The sequence below is a fragment of the Dama dama genome, chromosome 28 (assembly GCF_033118175.1).
Source record: "Dama dama isolate Ldn47 chromosome 28, ASM3311817v1, whole genome shotgun sequence".
In the NCBI taxonomy this organism is placed as follows: Eukaryota; Metazoa; Chordata; class Mammalia; order Artiodactyla; family Cervidae; genus Dama; species Dama dama.
In genome coordinates, this window is record NC_083708.1 from 20,625,115 (window position 1) to 20,644,026 (window position 18,912).

The window sequence follows — 18,912 nt, forward strand, 5'->3', positions numbered from 1 at the left end:
TCCATGCATGCATCGTGCTAAATCGCTTCAGTTGTGCCTGAATGTTTGTGACCCTATAGACTGTAGCCCACCAGGCTCCTCTGTCCATGGGATCCTCCAGGGACGATACTGGAGTGGGGTTGCCATGCCCTACTCCACAGGGTATTCCCAACCCAGGGATTAAACCAGTGTCTCTTATGACTCCTGCATTTGCAGGTGGGTTCTTCACTACTAGCGCCACCTGGGAAGCCCCTTTTATTCCTCCACATTAGTATTAATTCAGAGTCAGTGTCTCTAAACTCTGATTACTACTCTTTCCAAGTTCGTAGTCATTCTATGTAAATAGCTTCACAGACCCCTTGAAACATCTTACAGAAATATTTACAGTATATATTTATATTAGTATTTTCCTGTTTATGCAACAATTACCACAAATTCAGTTGCTTTAAAACAACATGCATTTATTACCTTATATTTCTGTAGGTTAGAAATCTGATGCAGTTCTAACTAGGCTGAAATATAGGTAGGGCTATGTTCTTTCTGGCAACTTTTTTTTTTTTTCTTTCTGGCATCTTTAAGGGAAAATATTTTCTTTCCTTTTCCAGCTCTAGAGGCTGCCCACATTTCTTGGCTCCTGGCTCCCTTCCTCCATCTTCAAAGGCAGCAACATTTCATCTCTCTGGCCATTATTTCTAGTAACATCTCCCTTTGGCTCTCTGATCTCTGTTCAGCCTCCCATTTCCTATTTAAGGATTCTTATAACTACATTGGATTAATCTGGATAAGGTAGAAAAGTCTCCTTTTAAAAGGTCAACTCATTAGAAATCTTAATAACTTTTGTTCTTGTTGTCCAGTCATTAAGTTGTGTCCAACTCTTTGTGATCCTGTGGACTGCAGCAAGCCAGACTCCCCTGTCCTTCACGATCTCCTGGGTTCTGCACAAATTCATGTCCATTGAGTCAGCGATGCTATCTAATCATCTCATCCTTTGCCACCCTTTTCTCCTTTTGCCTTTAATTTTCCCAGCATCTAGGTCTATTCCAATGAGTTGGCTCTTCGCCTCAGGCGACCAGAGTATTGGAACTTCAGCTTTAGCATCAGTCCTTCCAAAGAATATAATGCTCTTATACACTTAGACTACAGTAAAGTGTAAATGTAACTTTTATATGCACTCAGAAACTAAAAAAAATATGTTCCTCTCTTTATTGTGATATTTGCTTTATTGCTTTTGTATGGATCTTAACCCGTAGTATCTCCAAGGTCTGCCTATGTATAATCGAAAATTCCCTAGGCATGATGAACTGATAGCTTGTTTGAATTTTCAACATAAAATCATGGCTAAAAAAAAAAAAAGTCATGGCTATTTACCCAGTTAGCATCCTTATAGAAGGGAGTCTGATATATTTAAGGAAGTAAAGGAAGTGGCAACCCACTCCAGTATTCTTGCTTGGAGAATTCCATGGACAGAGAAGCCTGGCGGTTTGCAGTCCATGGGGTCACAAAGAGTCTGACACAACTGAGTGATTAACACAACAACTCTGCAATAAGATTGTAGAGTTGTGGTAGGCACAACAATGAACCTCCAAAAATGTCTTTGTCTTAATCCTTGACACCTGTCACTATGTTAGCTATATGGCAAAATGGAATTAAAGTTGTGTATGGATCCCTTCATGGATTAGAGCCTTGTTGTGGCAAAGGGGCTTGTGTAACTCAGTGAAACTATGAGCCATGCTATGCAGCACAACCCAAGATGGATGGATCATGGTGAAGAATTCTGAAAAATGTGGTCCACTGGAGGAAAAATAGTAACCCACTCTAATATTCTTGCTACAAGAACCTTATGAACAGTATGAAAAGGCAAACAGATGTGACATGAGAAAATAAGCTCCCAAGGTCAGAAGATGTCCAATATGCTGTTGGGGAAGAGTGGAGGGCAATTACTAATAACTCCCAGAAAGAATGAAGTGGCTGGGCCAAAGAAGAAATGATGCTTAGTTGTGGATGTGCCTGGTGGTGAAAGTAAAGTTGGATGCTGTAAAGAACAATACTGCATAGAAAACTGGAATGTTAGGCCATGAATCAGGGTAAATTGGTTGTGATCAAGCAGGAGATGTCAAGACTGAGCATCAACATATTAGGAATCAGTGAACTAAAATAGACAGGAATGGGCAAAATTAATGCAGGTGACCATTATATCTACTACTGTGGGCAAAATTCCCTTAGCAAAAATGGAGTGACCCTCATAGTCAACAAACAAGTCCAAAATGCAATACTTGGAGGCAATCTCAAAAACGACAGAATGATCTTGGTTGGTCTCTAAGGCAAATCATTCAACCACAGTAATCCAAGTCTATACCTCAACCACTGATGTCAAAAAAGCTGAAGTTGAAAGGGTCTTTGAAGACGTACAAGACCTTCTAGAACTAACACCAAAAACAATGTCCATTTCATCACAGGAGATTGGAATGCAAAAGTAGAAAGTCAAGGTATACCCAGAAAAACACCCAAGTTTGAACTTGGAATACAAAATGAAGCAGAAGAAAGGCTAACAAAGTTTTGACAAGAGTACAGGCTGGTCATAGCAAGCACCCTTTTCCAACAACACAAGAGATGACTCTACACATGGAAATCACCAGATGGTCAATACTGAAATTAGATTGATTACATTCTTTGTAGCCAAGGATGGAGAAGCTCTATAGAGTCAGCAAAAACAACACCTGGAGCTGACTGTGGCCCAGGTCATGAGCATCCTATTGCAAAATTCAGACTTAAATTGAAGAAAGTAGGGAAGACCACTAGGCCATTAAGGTATGACATAAACCAAATCTCTTATGATTATACAGTGCAGATGATGAATAGATTAAAGAGGTTAGATCTGGTAGACAGAGTGATAAAGAACTATGGGCTGAGGTTCATAACATTGTACAGGAGGTGGTGACTAAAACCATCCCAAAGAAAAAGAAATGCAAGAAGACAAAGTGCTTGTCTGAGAAGGATTTAGAAATAACTGAGGAAAGAAGAGAAGTGAAAGGCAAGGTAGAAAGGGAAAGATATACCCAAACTGAAAGCAGAGTTTCAGAGAATAACAAAGAGAGGTAAGAAGGCCTTCTTAAATGAACAATGTAGAAAAATAGAGTAAAACAATAGAATGACTAAGATTAGAGATCTCTTCAAGAAAGCTAGAGATACCAAGGGAACTTTTCATGAAAAGATGGCATGATAAAGAACAGAAATGATAAGGAACTAACAAAAGCAGAAGAAGTTAAAAAGAGGTGGCAAGCATGCACAGACCTGTACAAGAAAGGTCTTAATAACCTGGGTAACCATAATGGTGTTGTAACTCACTTAGAACCAGACATTTTGGAGTGTGAAGTCAAGTAGGACTTATGAAGCATTAACCAAGAAAAAAGCTAGTGGAGGTGCTGGAATTCCAACTGGGTTATTTAAAATCTCCAAAGATGATGTTGTTAAAGTGGTGCACTCAATATGTCAGCAAATTTGGAAAACTCAGCAGTGGCCACAGGACTAGAAAAGGTCAGTTTTCATTCCAGTTCCAAGGAAGGGAAATGCCAAATAATGTTCAAACTGCAATACAATTGTGCTCAGTTCACATGCTGGCAAAATACTGCTCAAAATCCCTTCAGCTAGGCTTCAGCAGTACATGAAATAAGAACTCCAGATATACAAGCTGGCTTTAGAAATGCAGAGGAATCAGAGATCAAATTGCCAGCATTCCCTGGATCATAGAGAAAGCAAGGGAATTTCAGCAAAACATCTATTTCTGCTTCATTGACTACCCTAAAGCCTTTGGCTGTGTGGGTCACAACAAACTGTGGAAAATTCCTAAAGAGATGTGAGTACCAGACCATCTTACTTTCTCCTGAGAAACTTGTATGCAGGTCAAGAAGCAACAGTTGGAATCAGACATGGAACAACTGATTGGTTCAAAATTGGGAAAGGAGTGTGTCAAGGCTGTATATTTTCACCCTGCTTATTTAATTTATATGCAGAGGACATCATATGAAATTCTGGGTTGAATGAGTCACAAGCTGAAATCAAGATTTCTGGGAGAATATGAACAACCTCAGATATGCAAATGATACCCCTCTAATGGCTGAAAGTGAAGAGGAACTAAAAAGAGCTTCTTGATGAAGGTGAAAGAGGAGAGTGAAAAAGCTGGCTTAAAACTCAACGTTCAAAAAACTAAGATCATGGTATCTTGTCCCATTACTTCATTGGAAATAGAAAGGGAAAAAGTGAAAACAGTGACAGATTTTACTTTTTTGGTCTCCAAAATCATTGTGGAATGTGACTGGAGCTATGAAATTAAAAGATGCTTGCTATTTGGAATGAAAGTTATGACAAACCTAAACAGTATATTAAAAAGCAGAGACATCAACTTACCAACAAAATTTGTATGGTTAAAACTATGGTTTTTCCAGGAGTTGTGTACAGATGTGAGAACTGGACCAGAAAGAAGGCTGAGCACCAAAGAACTGATGCTTTCAAATTGTGATGCTGGAAAAGATTCGAGAGTCCCTTGTCCTGTAAATCTTAAATGGCATGATCTTCCAATGGATTGTTGTTTTGAGCACATTGGAGTATATTGTTTGTCCCATTTGGTCTTATTACCCTTTGCATTACTGAGATTCCCAGATACTGTATTTTTTAAGTATTGAAGTTTTGTGGAAACCGCTCAGAGAGAAATTCTATCAGCACCATTTTCCTAGTATCATTTGCTCACCTTATGACTGTATGTTACTTTTTTGTGATTCTCACAATGTTTCAAAATTTTCCTTATTGCATTTGTTATGATGATCAGAGATCTTCGATGTGACTACCATATTGTGATTGCATTGGGAAACCATGAATTGCTTTCTCAAAGCAATCACAATAAGACCAAATGGGGCTTCCCTAGTGCTCAGTGCTAAAGAATCCATCTGCCAATGCAGGAGATGTTGGCTTGATCTCTGGGTTAGGAAGATCTCACCTAGACAAGGAAAATGCAACCCACTCCAGTATTCTTGCTTGGGAAATCTCATGGACAAAGGAACCTGGCAGGCTACAACCTGTGGGATTGCAAAAGCGTTGGACTTGACTTGGGAACTAAAGAAAAACAACAAGACCAAATACTCCTATCGATGAAGTAGCACTTTAGTAATTGATCATCTATTTCATTCCTTGGCTTGCCATAAACCGTAAGCCACTCTCATAGATTCTTTAATGTTAAAATACTCCCATCTCCACCTTATCCATGATGCCTACTACAGTGTTGTCTTTAATGGCTGCTTACTCTTACCTGGCTTACTTTGCCTCAGAATTCCATCAACTCTTTTGTATTCAGGAAGCTCATTTTAACAGCAGCATAATTCCTAGCCTGAAGCACAGCCACCATGGAGATTTCATTGCTGCTCGCTTGTTAATTTCTTAATGTTTTAGGAAATGGAGTGTCCACTGAGTTCTCCTAGTGGTTATAGTCAAGGAAATAGTGTTCTATTTCTACATAATAACTTCAGTCCTCTATTCCCATCTCTGTCTTGATTGTTTCTACAAATTATGCCAGGGAAATTCTGTCATTGAAATTTTATTGAATGAAAGTCTGCATTAAAACTATGATTCAGTCAATCAAGCTAATAACCTGTTAGAGTCATTTGCAGCTGTTCACAGTAACACATTAAATCAAGAATTTTGATTAAAGACTCCCATATTAATATATGTATTCTCTCTGGTGTAACATTCTTAAAATCCGATCCCAGACATACTCTCTAGTTTATAGACATAAATTAGCAATTTACTGCAAATCTTTGGTTTATGAGCTGTTTATAGAGAAGATCCTTGCAGATTTCCTCCTTGGTGTACTGGTATTTAACTAGATATGGACTTGAGACTAATCAGGGTATTTGGGTAATTTACAAAGAGAACAGGATGTCCCTTCTGATTTAACCCCCTCAGGTGAAGCCATCACAGGAGCTTTACAAACGAAAGGAATAATCTATTTAGACAGGAGAAGAGAGGCTATTTCTGCCAGTAAAGAGAGTTTAGAAATATTTAGAGGTTCAAGTTTCATCAGAACTTATCTAAAACAACCCGATCAAAAAGATCAAATCTCACTCATTCCAAATGATGTCCCAAATTAAATGAAAAATGACTTGTTGAGGCTGTGTTTTCAGCTTGAGTTTTGATTGTGAAATATGCATGTTTATTTTTTGATATCCTAAATACATATTTTCTGCGGTTATTAAAACAGAAGTCTGAAAACTTTAGCCCACAGTCCCTGCTAAGAATTGTTTAAAGAGTTTAAAAAAAAGAAAAGATAACTGGGTAACATAGATTGTATAATCAAATTCCTCTCAGCTCAGTCTGTAAAGAATCTGCCTGCAGTGCAGGAGACTCGGGTTCAATTCTGGGGCAGGAAAGATCCCCTGAAGAAAGAAATGGCAACCCACTCCAGTATTCTTGCCTGAAGAATCCCATGGACAGAGGAGCCTGCTTTTGTTGATGCTGCTTAAAGCAGGTGAGTGGGGATACCCTGCCTTTTCCTTCCCTTTCACTTTGCAGCCTACTGCTATACCTGCGTAGCCTTAAGATATTTAGAAATGGAAAGCAAGGACATCAGGGAAGTTCACTTCCCTTCTAGGAGGCATAAAAGTATAGGAACTGGATATGAAAAGATTTATATGTGTTATGTTTGCTTTGTATTCAGCAATCTGCCAGTAATCATTTTTCTAATAATTTATCAGTATATTCTGCTTCACTCTGAATAGCATATATTATGTCATATTATATTTTGTGATTAATAATTATTTTCCAACATGTACACTATTATTTATTTTTCATGACTTACTGAAATCACTAGGTTTTTTTTTTTTAATAAAATATTATATAACAGTACTAGCAGTGGACATTCCTATCTCTTCATAACTACAAAGGGAAAGTTTTCAACATTTCACCATCAAGTATGGTGTTTGCTATGGGTTATATGATGGCTTTATTTCTTTTTCCAGTTTTAGTGAGGTATAGCTCGCACGTATGAACTCTACCTATACAGTTTGGACATATGCACACGCCCAGGATACCATCATCAAAATCAAGAAATAAACAAATTCAGTACGTTCAAAAATTTTATTGTGTCCCTTTGCTTTGTGTTCAGGTATTTGTGTGTTACAAGCACTTCAAAGGTGATCTATCCTCTTAACAAATTTTTAGATGCACAGCATCATATTGTTGACTATAGGATCTATATTTTGTAGTAGATATCTGGAACTTATTATTCTTGTATGGGATACCCAGGTAGTGCTAGTGGTAAAAACCTGCCTGCCTGCCAATGCAAGAGACTTTAGAAGCCTGGGTTTGATCCCTGGATCAGGAAGATCCCCTAGAGGAGGGCATGGCACTCCAGTCAAGTATTCTAGCCTGGAGAATCCCATGGACAGAGGGGTCTGGAGGGCTACAGTCCATAGGATCACAAAGAGTCACATGTGACTGAAGCAACTTAACACACACACACACATACATTCATCTAACTTAGCTCTAACTTTACACATCAGTTCAGTTCAGTTGCTCAGCTGTGTCTGACTCTTTGTGACCCCATGAATCGCAGGACACCAGGCCTCCCTGTCCATCACCAACTCCTGGAGTTTACTCAAACTCATGCCCATCTAGTTGGTGATGCCATCCAGCCATCTCTCCCCTGTCATCCCCTTCTCCTCCTGCCCTCAATCTTTCCCAGCACCAGGGTCTTTTCCAATAAGTCAACACTTCACATGAGGTGGCCAAAGTACTGGAGTTTCAGCTTTAGCAACAGTCCTTCCAATGCACACCCAGGACTGATCTCCTTTAGGATGGACTGGTTGGATCTCCTTGCAGTCCAAGGGACTCTCAAGAATCTTCTCCAACACCACAGTTCAGAAGCATCAATTTTTCGGCACTCAGCTTTCTTTATAGTCCAACTCTCACATCCATATATGACCACTGGAAAAACCATAGCCTTGACTAGATGGACATTTGATAGCAGAGTAATGTCTCTGCTTTTTAATATGCTACCTAGGTTAATCATAACTTTCCTTCCAAGGGGTAAGCGTCTTTTAATTTCATGGCTGCAATCACCATCTGCAGTGATTTTGGAGCCCAGAAAAATAAAGTCTGACACTGTTTCCACTGTCTCCCCATCTATTTCCCATGAGGGGATGGGACCAGATGCCATGATCTTGGTTTTCTGAATGTTGAGCTTTAAGCCAACTTTTTCACTCCCTCTTTCACTTTCATCAAGAGGCTTTTTAGTTCCTCTTCACTTTCTGCCATAAGGGTGGTGTCATCTGCATATCTAAGGATATTGATATTTCTCCCAGCAATCTTGATTCCAGTTTGTGCTTTTTCCAGCCCAGAGTTTCTCATGATGTACTCTGCATATAAGTTAAATAAGCAGGGTGACAATATATAGGCTTAACATACTGCATTTCCTATTTGAAACCAGTTTGCTGTTCCATGTCCAGTTCTAACTGCTGCTTCCTGACCTGCATACAGGTTTCTCAAGAGGCAGGTCAGGTGGTCTGGTATTCCTATCTCTTTCAGAATTTTCCACATTTTATTATGATCCACACAGTGAAAGGCATTGGCATAGTCAATAAAGCAGAAATAGATGTTTTTCTGGAACTCTCTTGCTTTTTCAATGACCCAGCAGATGTTGGCAATTTGATCTCTGGTTCCTCTGCCTTTTCTAAAACCAGCTTGAACATTTGGAAGTTCATGGTTCACATACCGTTGAAGCTTGGCTTGGAGAATTTTGTGCATTACTTTACTAGCATGTGAGATGAGGGCAACTGTGCAGCAGTTTGAGCATTCTTTGGGATTGCCTTTCTTTGGGATTGGAATGAAAACTGACCTTTTCCAGTCCTGTGGCTACTGCTGAGTTTTCCAAATTTGCTGGCATATTGAGTGAAGCACTTTCAAGGCATCATCTTTCAGGATTTGAAATAGCTCAATTGGAATTCAATCACATCCACTAGCTTTGTTTGTAGTGATGCTTTCTAAGACCCACTTGACTTTACATTACAGGGTGTCTGGTCTAGGTTAGTGATCACATCATCATGATTATCTGGGTCATGAAAATATTTTTTGTACAGTTCTTCTATGTTTTCTTGCCACCTATTCTTAATATCTTCTGCTTCTGCTAGGTCCGTATCATTTCTGTCCTTTATCGAACCCTTCTTTGCATGAAATGTTCCCTTGGTATCTCTAATTTTCTTGAGGAGATCTATAGTCTTTCCCATTCTGTTGTTTTCCTCTATTTCTTTGCATTGATCGCTGAGGAAGACTTTCTTATCTCTCCTTGCTATTCTTTGGAACTCTGCATTCAAATGGAAATATCTTTCCTTTTCTCCTTTGCTTTTCACTTCTCTATTTTCACAACTATTTGTAAGGCCTCCTCAGACAGTCATTTTGCCTTTTGTATTTCATTCCGTGGGGAAGGTCTTGATCCCGGTCTCCTGTACAGTGTCACAAACCTCCATCTGTAGTTCATCAGGCACTCTGTCTGTCAGATCTAGTCCCTTAAATCTGTTTCTCACTTCTACTGTATAATCATAAGGGATTTGATTTAGGTCATACCTGAATGGTCTAGTGGTTTTCCCTACTTTCTTCAATTTAAGTCAGTATGTGCAAACTTTACCCATACTGAGCATATAATCTAACTTTACACATACTGAAACTCCCTTGTTTTTCCTCTCCTTCCAGCCTCTGGCAAACACCATTCTACTTTTTGAGTAACGCAAAAAGAATACCCAATTGTGGATGTGACTGGTGATAGAGGAAAGGTCCAATGCTGTAAGAGCAATATTGCATAGGACCCTGGAATGGTAGGTCCATGAATCAAGGCAAATTAGAAGTGGTCAAACAAGAGATGGCAAGAGTGAACATCAACATTCGAAGAATCACCGATGTAAAAGGAACTGGAATGGAAGAATTTAACTCAAATGACCATTATATCTACTACTGTGGGAGGAATCCCTTAGAAGAAATGGAGTAGCTATCATAGTCAACAAAAGAGTCTGAAATGCAGTACTTGGGTGCAATCTCAAAAATGATAGAATGATCTCTGTTCGTTTTCAAGACAAACAATTCAATATCATGGTAATCCAAGTCTTTGCCCCAAACAGTAACGCTGAAGAAGCTGAAGTTGAATGGTTCTATGAAGACCTACAAGACCCGCTAGAACTAACACCCAAAAAAGATGTCCTTTTCATTATATGGGACTGGAATGCAAAAGTAGGAAGTCAAGAACCACCTGGAGTAACAGGCAAATTTGGCCTTAGGGTACAGAATGAAGCAGGGCAAAGACTAACAGAGTTTTGCCAAAAGAACACACTGGTCATAGCAAACACCCTTTCCCAACAACACAAGAGAAGACTCTACACATGGACATCACCAGTTGGTCAACACTGAAATCAGATTGATTATATTCTTTGCAGCCAAAGGTGGAGAAGCTCTATACAGTCAGCAAAAACAAGACTGGGAGTGAACTGTGGCTCAGATCATGAACTCCTTATTGCCAAATTTAGACTTAAATTGAAAAAAAGTGGGGGAAACCACTAAACCATTCAGGTATGATCTAAATCAAATACCTTATGATTATACAGTGGAAGTGAGAAATAGATTTAAGGGACTAGATCAGATAGACAGAGAGCCTGATGAACTATGGATGGAGGTTCGTGACATTGTACAGGAGAGAGGGATCAAGACCATCCCCAAGAAAAATACATGCAAAAAGCAAAATGACTGTCTGAGGAGGCCTTACAAATGTTGTGAAAATAAGGAAGCAAAAAGCAAAAGAGAAAAGGAAGGATATACCCATTTGAATGCAGAGTTCCAAAGAATAGCAAGGAGAGATAAGAAAGTCTTCCTCAGCAATCAGTGCAAAGAAATAGAGGAAAACAACAGAATGGGAAAGACTATAGATCTCCTCAAGAAAATTAGAGATACCAAGGGAACATTTCATGCAGAGAAGGGTTCGATAAAGGACAGAAATGATACAGACCTAGCAGAAGCAGAAGATATTAAGAAGAGGTGGCAAGGAAACATAGAAGAACTGTACAAAAAAGAACTTCACAACTCAGCTAATCATGAAGGCGTGATCACTCACCTAGAGCCAGACATTCTGGAATGTGATGTCAAGTGGGTCTTAGGAAGCATTACTACGAACAAAGTTAGTGGATGTGATTGAATTCCAATTGAGCTATTTCAAATCCTGAAAGATGATGCTGTGAAAGTGCTGCACTCAATATGCCAGCAAATTTGAAAAACTCTGCAGTGGCCACAGGACTGGAAAAGGTCAGTTTTCATTCCAATCACAAAAAAGGAAATGCCAAAGAATGTTCATACTACCGCACAATTGCACTCATTTTACGCGCTAGTAAAGTGATGCTCAATATTATCCAAGCCAAGCTTCAGCAATACATGAACCATGAACTTCCAGATGTTAAAGCTAGATTTAGGAAAGGCAGAGGAATCAGAGATCAAATTGCCAACATCTGCTGGGTCATCGAAAAAGCAAGAGAGTTCCAGAAAAACATCTATTTCTCCTTTATTGACTACACCAAAGCCTTTGACTGTGTGGATCACACTAATCTGTACATTCTGAAAGAGATGGGAATACCAGACCACCTGACCTGCCGCTTGAGAAACCTGTATGCAGGTCAGGAAGCAACAGTTAGAACTGGACATGGAACAACAGACTGGTTCCAAATAGGAAAAGGAGTACATCAAGGCTGTATATTGTTACCCTGCATAATTAACTTATAGGCAGAGTACATCATGAGAAACACTGGGCTGGAAGAATCACTGGGAGTCAAGATGGCTGGGAGAAATATCAATAACCTCAGATATGCAGATGACACCACCCTTATGGCAGAAAGCGAGGAAGAACTAAAGAGCCTCTTGATGAAAGTGAAAGAGGGAGTGAAAAAGTTGGCTTAAAGCTCAACATTCAGAAAACTAAGATCATGGCATCTGTTCCCATCAGTTCATGGCAAATAGATGAGGAAACAGTGGAAACAGTGGCTGACCCTATTTCTTTTGGCTCCAAAATCACTGCAGATGGTGATTGCAGCCATGAAATTAAAAGATGCTTACTCCTTGGAAGGAAAGTTATGACCAACCTAGATAGCATATTAAAAAGCAGAGACATTGCTTTGCCAACAAAGATCCATCTAGTCAAGGCTATTGTTTTTCCAGTAGTTGTGTGTGGTTGTGATACTTGGACTATAAAGAAAGCTGAGCCCCGAAGAATTGATGCTTTTGAACTTTGCTGTTGGAGAAGATTCTTGAGAGTCCCTTGGAATATAAGGAGATCCAACCAGTCCATCCTAAAGGAGATCAATCCTGGGTGTTCACTGGAAGGACTGATGTTGAAGCTGAAACTCCAATACTTTGGCCACCTGATGCAAAGAGCTGACTCATTTGAAAACACCCTGATGTTGGAAAAGATTGAGGGCAGAAGGAGAAGGGGACGACAGAGGGTGAGGTGGTTGGATGGCATCATCAGCTCAATGGACATGAGTTTGTGTAGGCTCCAGGTGTTGGTGATGGACAGTGAGGCCTGGCGTGCTGCAGTTCATGGGGTTGCAAAGAGTCAGACACGAAGGAGTGAGTGAATTGAACTGAACTTTTTCAATTTTAACATATAAATGGAGTCATGCAGTAATTGTTCTCTTGTGACTGACATTTCACTTAGCATAATGTTTTCCAGGTCCATCCATGTGGGCTGCAAAGTGTAGAATCTCCATATTCTTTTAAGGCTGAATAATATTCCAGTGGAAGTGAGAAACTGATTTAAGGGATCAGATCTGATAGTGTCTGGTGAACTATGGATGGAGATTCATGACACTGTACAGGAGACAGGTTTCAAGACCATCCCCAAGAAAAATAAATGCAAATTGGCAAAATGGTTGTCTGAGGAGACCTTAAAATATCTCTGAAAAGAAGAAAAGCAAAAAGCAATGGAGAAAAGGAAAGATATACCCATTTGAATGCAGAGTTCCAAAGAATATCAAGGAGAGATAAGAAAGCCTTCCTCAGTGATAGGAGCAAAGAAATATTGGAAAACAATAGAATGGGAAAGACTAGTGATCTCTTCAAGAAAATTAGAGATACCAAGGGAACATTTCATGCAAAGATGGGCTCAATAAAGGACAATAATTGTAGGGATCTAACAGAAGCAGGAAATATTAAAAAGAGATGGCAAGAATACACAGAAGAACTGTACAAAAAAACTTCACGACTCAGATAACTATGGTGGTGTGATCACTCACCTAGAGACAGACATCCTGGAATGCAAAGTCAAGTGGGCCTTAAGAAGCATCACTACAATTAAAGCTAGTGGAGGGGATGGAATTCCAGTTGAGCTGCTTCAAATCCTAAAAGATGATACTGTGAATGTTATGCACTCAGTATGCCATAAAATTTGAAAAAATCAGCAGTGACCACAGGACTGGAAAAGTCAGTTTTCATACCAATCCCAAATAAAGGCAACACCAAAGAATGCTCAAACTATCGCACAGTTGCACTCATCTCACACACTAGTAAAGTGATGCTCAAAATTCTCCAAGCCAGGCTTCAACGGTACATGAACCGTGACTTCCAGATATTCAAGCTGGATTTAGAAAAGGCAGAGGAACCAGAGATCAAATTGCTAATATCTGCTGGATCATCAAAAAAGCAAGAGAGTTCCAGAAAAACATCTATTTCTGCTTTATTGACTATGCTAAAGCCTTTGACTGTGTGGATCACAATAAACTGTGGAAAATTCTGAAAGAGATGGGAATACCAGACCACCTGACCTGCCTCTTGAAAAACCTGTATGCAGGTCAGGAAGCTACAGTTAGAACTGGACATGGAACAGCAGACTGGTTCCAAATTGGGAAAGGAGTATGTTAATGCTGTATATTGTCACCCTGCTTATTTAACTTATATGCAGAGTACATCATGAGAAATGCTGGGCTGGATGAAGCACAAGCTGGCATCAAATTGCCGGGAGGAATATCAATAACCTCGTATATGCAGATGACACCACCCTCATGGTAGAAAGCAAAGAAGAACTAAAGAACTTCTTGATGAAAGTGAAAGAGGAGAGTGAAAAAGTTGGCTTAAAGCTCAATATTCAGAAAACTAAGATCATGGCATCTGGTCCCACCACTTCATGGCAAATAGATGGGGAAACAGTGGAAACAGTGACAGACTTTATTTTGGGGGGCTCCAAAATTACTGCAGATGGTAACTGCAACCACAAAATTAAAAGATTCTTGCTCCTTGGAAGGAAAGTTATGACCAAACTAGATAGCATGTTAAAAAGTAGAGACATTACTTTATCAACAAAGGTCCATCTAGTCAAGGCTATGGTTTTTTCAGTAGTCATATATGGATGTGAGTTGGTCTGCAAAGAAAGCTGAGCACCAAACAATTGGTGCTTTTGAACTGTGGGGTTGGAGAAGATTTTTCAGTCCCTTGGACTGCAAGGAGATCCAATAGTCCATCCTAAAGTAAATCTCAATCCTGAATATTCACTGGAAGGACTGATGTTGAAGCTGAAACTCCAATTATTTGGCCACCTAATATGAAGAACTGACTCATTTGAAAGGACCCAAATGCTAGGAAAGATTGAAGGCAAGAGGAGCAGGGGACAACAGAGGATGAGATGGTTGGATGGCATCACTGGCTCAATGGACATGGGTTTGCGTAAACTCTGGGGGTTGGTGATGGACAGGGAGGCCTGGTGTGCCTCATCCATGGGGTCTCAAAGAGTCAGACACAACTGAGCAACAGAACTGAACTGAACTGAATATTCCATTGTATGGATATACTACACTTTCTTTATCCATTCATCTGTTGATAGATATTTGGAGTGTTTTCATATATTGGCTATTGTAAATAATGATAGAGTGAGCAGGGGGGAACTGATAACTCTTGGAGATCCATATTTTAGTACTTTTGGATATATATACAGGAGTAACATTCCTGGATTTATGGTAGTTCTATTTTTTAATTGTTTGAGGAACTTTCATAGTTTTATCCATAGTGGTGCACCATTTTGCACTCCTGTCAACAGTGTGAAAGTGTTCCAATTTCTCACCATACTTACCTTTGATTTTTGATAATTGCATTCCTAATGGTTTGAAGTGATATATAATTGCAATTTCAATTCCCATTCCTTATTGATTAGTGCTGCCAAGCATCTTTTCATATACCTGTTGGTCATTTGTATGTCTTCTCTGGAGAAATGTGGGAAAACTGGATATTCACATGCAAAAGAATGAACTGGACACTTATTATGCAACATACACAAAGATCAACAGAACACATATTATAGACTTCAATGTAAAGCCTAAAACTATAATCTTTCTGGAAGAAATTTTTGAGGAAAAGCTTTTTGACATAAGATGCCTTTATTTCTGAACAATGTAAAGTTTTTCACTTCATGAATTAGTTCGTTTATATTTTGCTAATTGTTGGTGTTGAAGTTTATCTGTTCCACTTTTTTAAAATAATTTTTTGTCTCCCCATTTCATGTTCTCTGAATCCCAAATAATTACATTTTTGCCCTTTTTGTATAAAGACCATACAAAACTTGAACTGTATTGCTCATAAATTAGATTTAAATCTTCAAATAAAGCTTGAACATTGCTGTATCAATTTCATTTTTTTCATAGTCTTCTTTTTCTCATCTTTTTTCTTACCTTTTCCTATCCATCTTATAGTCCCACCTTTTTATTTCATCTGTTTTTTTCCTTTTAAAAGTGGACTTCTGTGTTGTGTGAGCCATGTCATAATTTTTCACACTGAGGGAACAAAATATTTTTCTTAACTATTAATTTATTTTTTGGTAAAATATTTCACAGGTGTTATGCTTTTTCTGAGTCTTCCAAATATGTTCCTTTTTTATTCTAAAGAAATTTTTCATAGCTACTCTATTGGATTTTGAATATTTATGAACTTGATCAGATGTTTTGCAAATGGTTTGAGAATATATAGCCCTTGTTCAAATTTTTTGCCAATCTCCATGCTGGTAGAATCTGATCATTTTTGTAACTGTTGGACACATTGTTGTGTACAGTTTATGCCTCCATTTGCAGTATCTGACAGTTTATTTAACACAATGCTACTGGAGTAAACTTCACAGACTTTTATTAATGGTACCTGAGTCTTGGAGAGGCTTAGTGTATCAAGTAGTTGAAAGTTTCTCATCCAAGTACATACTGATATCAGAACACTAATGTCTCTTCTCACCTTCCTAGCATGTTCCACATAAGAATCATATCTTGAGTAACAACAGCAGTAGTACCCCCAACTACTTAGCAATATATAATTTGGAAATTGGGAGGAGTCTAACAATTAAGACATTATTATGCAACCAACCAATTTTGATTAATTTAAAATAAAAGCATACTCACACATATACATTGTAAACTATTTCCATAGTATAGTAAAAATGCTCACAAAGATAGTTGTTCATTTTTATTTCCAGAACTTTTCCTGATCATTTTGTATATCATCTTGATCAACTAGATTGTGGGGGGAGGGGGAATGCATTAAAAAATATGTAGCAACAGTGTAAATATTATTTAACTTACAGAAAACTATTCGACTTTATCCCACAGATGTTACAATCTTATTTCTCAGTTTTACCCTGACTGTAGTCATGAGTTCTTTAGAGAATGTTATAAACTAAAGATTTCTCCAGCACCATCTGGTGCAGATTACTGCAGACTCTGCTGGTGGAAAGACAGAGGGCTGTGGTACTGATCCTCTTTGTCTATCATGTAATCTTGTACTACAGAATCCAAAACGTATCTGTGTTCTGTATAAAACCCAAGAATGCTGAAAGTCAGCCAGAGCTGAACAAAGCTTTAATCAATTCACTGTTTCTTGTTGAGACTGGTTTTGCTTCAGTGGGCAGAAATCCGATTATCCATAAAAGGCTAATAGTACAGCTGTCTATACACTCTGATAATGATTTACTGACTGCTTTGGTTTTCCTATTTCAGTTTCCTCGCTGAAATATGATCTCTTCCTCTCTTCTAGTGAGGCTGAAAAAACAATGTGTTCGATTTAACTGCAAATGAGTATCAAGATAGATATAAACTTAGAAAATAAAACCCAATATTTATTCATTCATTCAGCAAAGACTAGCATTGCATGCGGCAATGTTAGACACAAGATAGACATGAAAGAGGCCTTCCCAGGAGGCACTAGTGGTAAAGAACCTGTCTGCTAAAGCAGAAGACCTAAGAGACACTGGTTTGATCCCTGGGTCAGGAAGATCCTATGGAGGAGGGCAAGGGAACCCACTCCAGTCTTCTTGCCTGGAGAATCCCATGGATGCAGGTGCCTGGCAGGCTACAGTCCAAGGGGTCACTAAGGGTCAGACAAGGCTGAAGTGATTTAGCATGCACGCACACAGACATGAAAGGATCCAAGGATGTTTCGATATCCCTTTAACTTCAAGATGCTCTTGGTCCTGTGGCTTCTGGTTCTCCCTGGTCTTAAGATAAAACAACCAAGATCATTGCTGCAAGGATATAAATCAAATGTCTTCTATTTCCATCAGTAAGATGAAAAAATGAAAGCACAAGAAAATATGATTTTCCAAACTTTCTCTCCTGTCTGTCTTCTCCCTCTTTCTTTTTTCTCTCTCTCCTTTGCCTACTTTTCTTTATCCTTATTAAAGTCTCAACAACAAGCAGAAGAAAACAGATCAACTGATTATGTTCTACACACCTTGATAAGGCAACAGTATCATATACTTAAAGCACTGGAATAACCACAAAAACTCTTCTAAGTTCTAACATACTTCATAAAGAGATGAAATGCATTTTTAAAATTTGATGAATTTTTCATTAGGATTCAAATCTTATCTGAGGCCAATAGAAAACTGGAAATATCAAATGGAAAAATAGCAAATTTAATTTAATTTAAACAACACTGGTAAAATAAAAGAAATTAGGAAATGTGGGATGTTTCATGTTCCTTTTCCCCAATCTCTCTTGCCTGTTTTAAAATGAATTATCAGTATTCTTCAAAGCATAATGAATTTCTTCAAGAGTTATTTTGAAATCATGAAACAGAGACGCATTTTATCCAGTGAACCATGAAATGAGTCTTGGAAGAACAAACTTCCTTTGAGCGTTTTGGACTTCTACTAGTACCCTTTCAGAATCACATCTGTTTTGGTTCAATATAAGCTTATCCCATTTATGAAAATTCACAGAGGGAAAGTTTTGATTACACAGGCATTGGTTTTAAGGATTTACTAATAAATTTTAGTATATAATCCTTTATAAAATGAAAACTTAAATTTAGGTAATTCATAGGCTGTTGTGATTGAAACTACCAACTGTAATAGGCTTTCTAATAACATAAGATTTTACTATGATTTAAACACAAAATGCGTCTAATTAAAAATACACATAACTGGGTCTTCTAATAAAGACAAACTAAAAAGGAACTATTTGGGGAAGGGATAGTCTCTCCAAAGTTTTTTATTTTTTACAAGTTTTTTTTCTTTTTTTTTCCCATTTTTAAAAAACTTTATTTATTTATTTGGCCATGCTGGATTCTTGTGGCATGCAGGCTTCTCGAGTTGTGGCCTGTGGGCTTAGCTGCCCCTTGCAGCATGTGAGATCTTAGTTCCCCAACCAAGAAGTCCCTCCAAAATTCTTTAGACTATGTTAAGAAGAATAATTTTGGCCTTGCTCATGTTCTCTTTCTCCCACAGGATTTGACCTAACATAAAAACACAACATACGAAATGGCTGTGAATTGCATCACAGACCTGAGCAAGAATAGTATATGACAGTTTCAGTCATTCTAAATTGCAAGCAAGAGCAAAAGAAAATGTTTTACTCTCTTCAGATGGGAACCACTTGGATAGATCTGTTGTCTTTA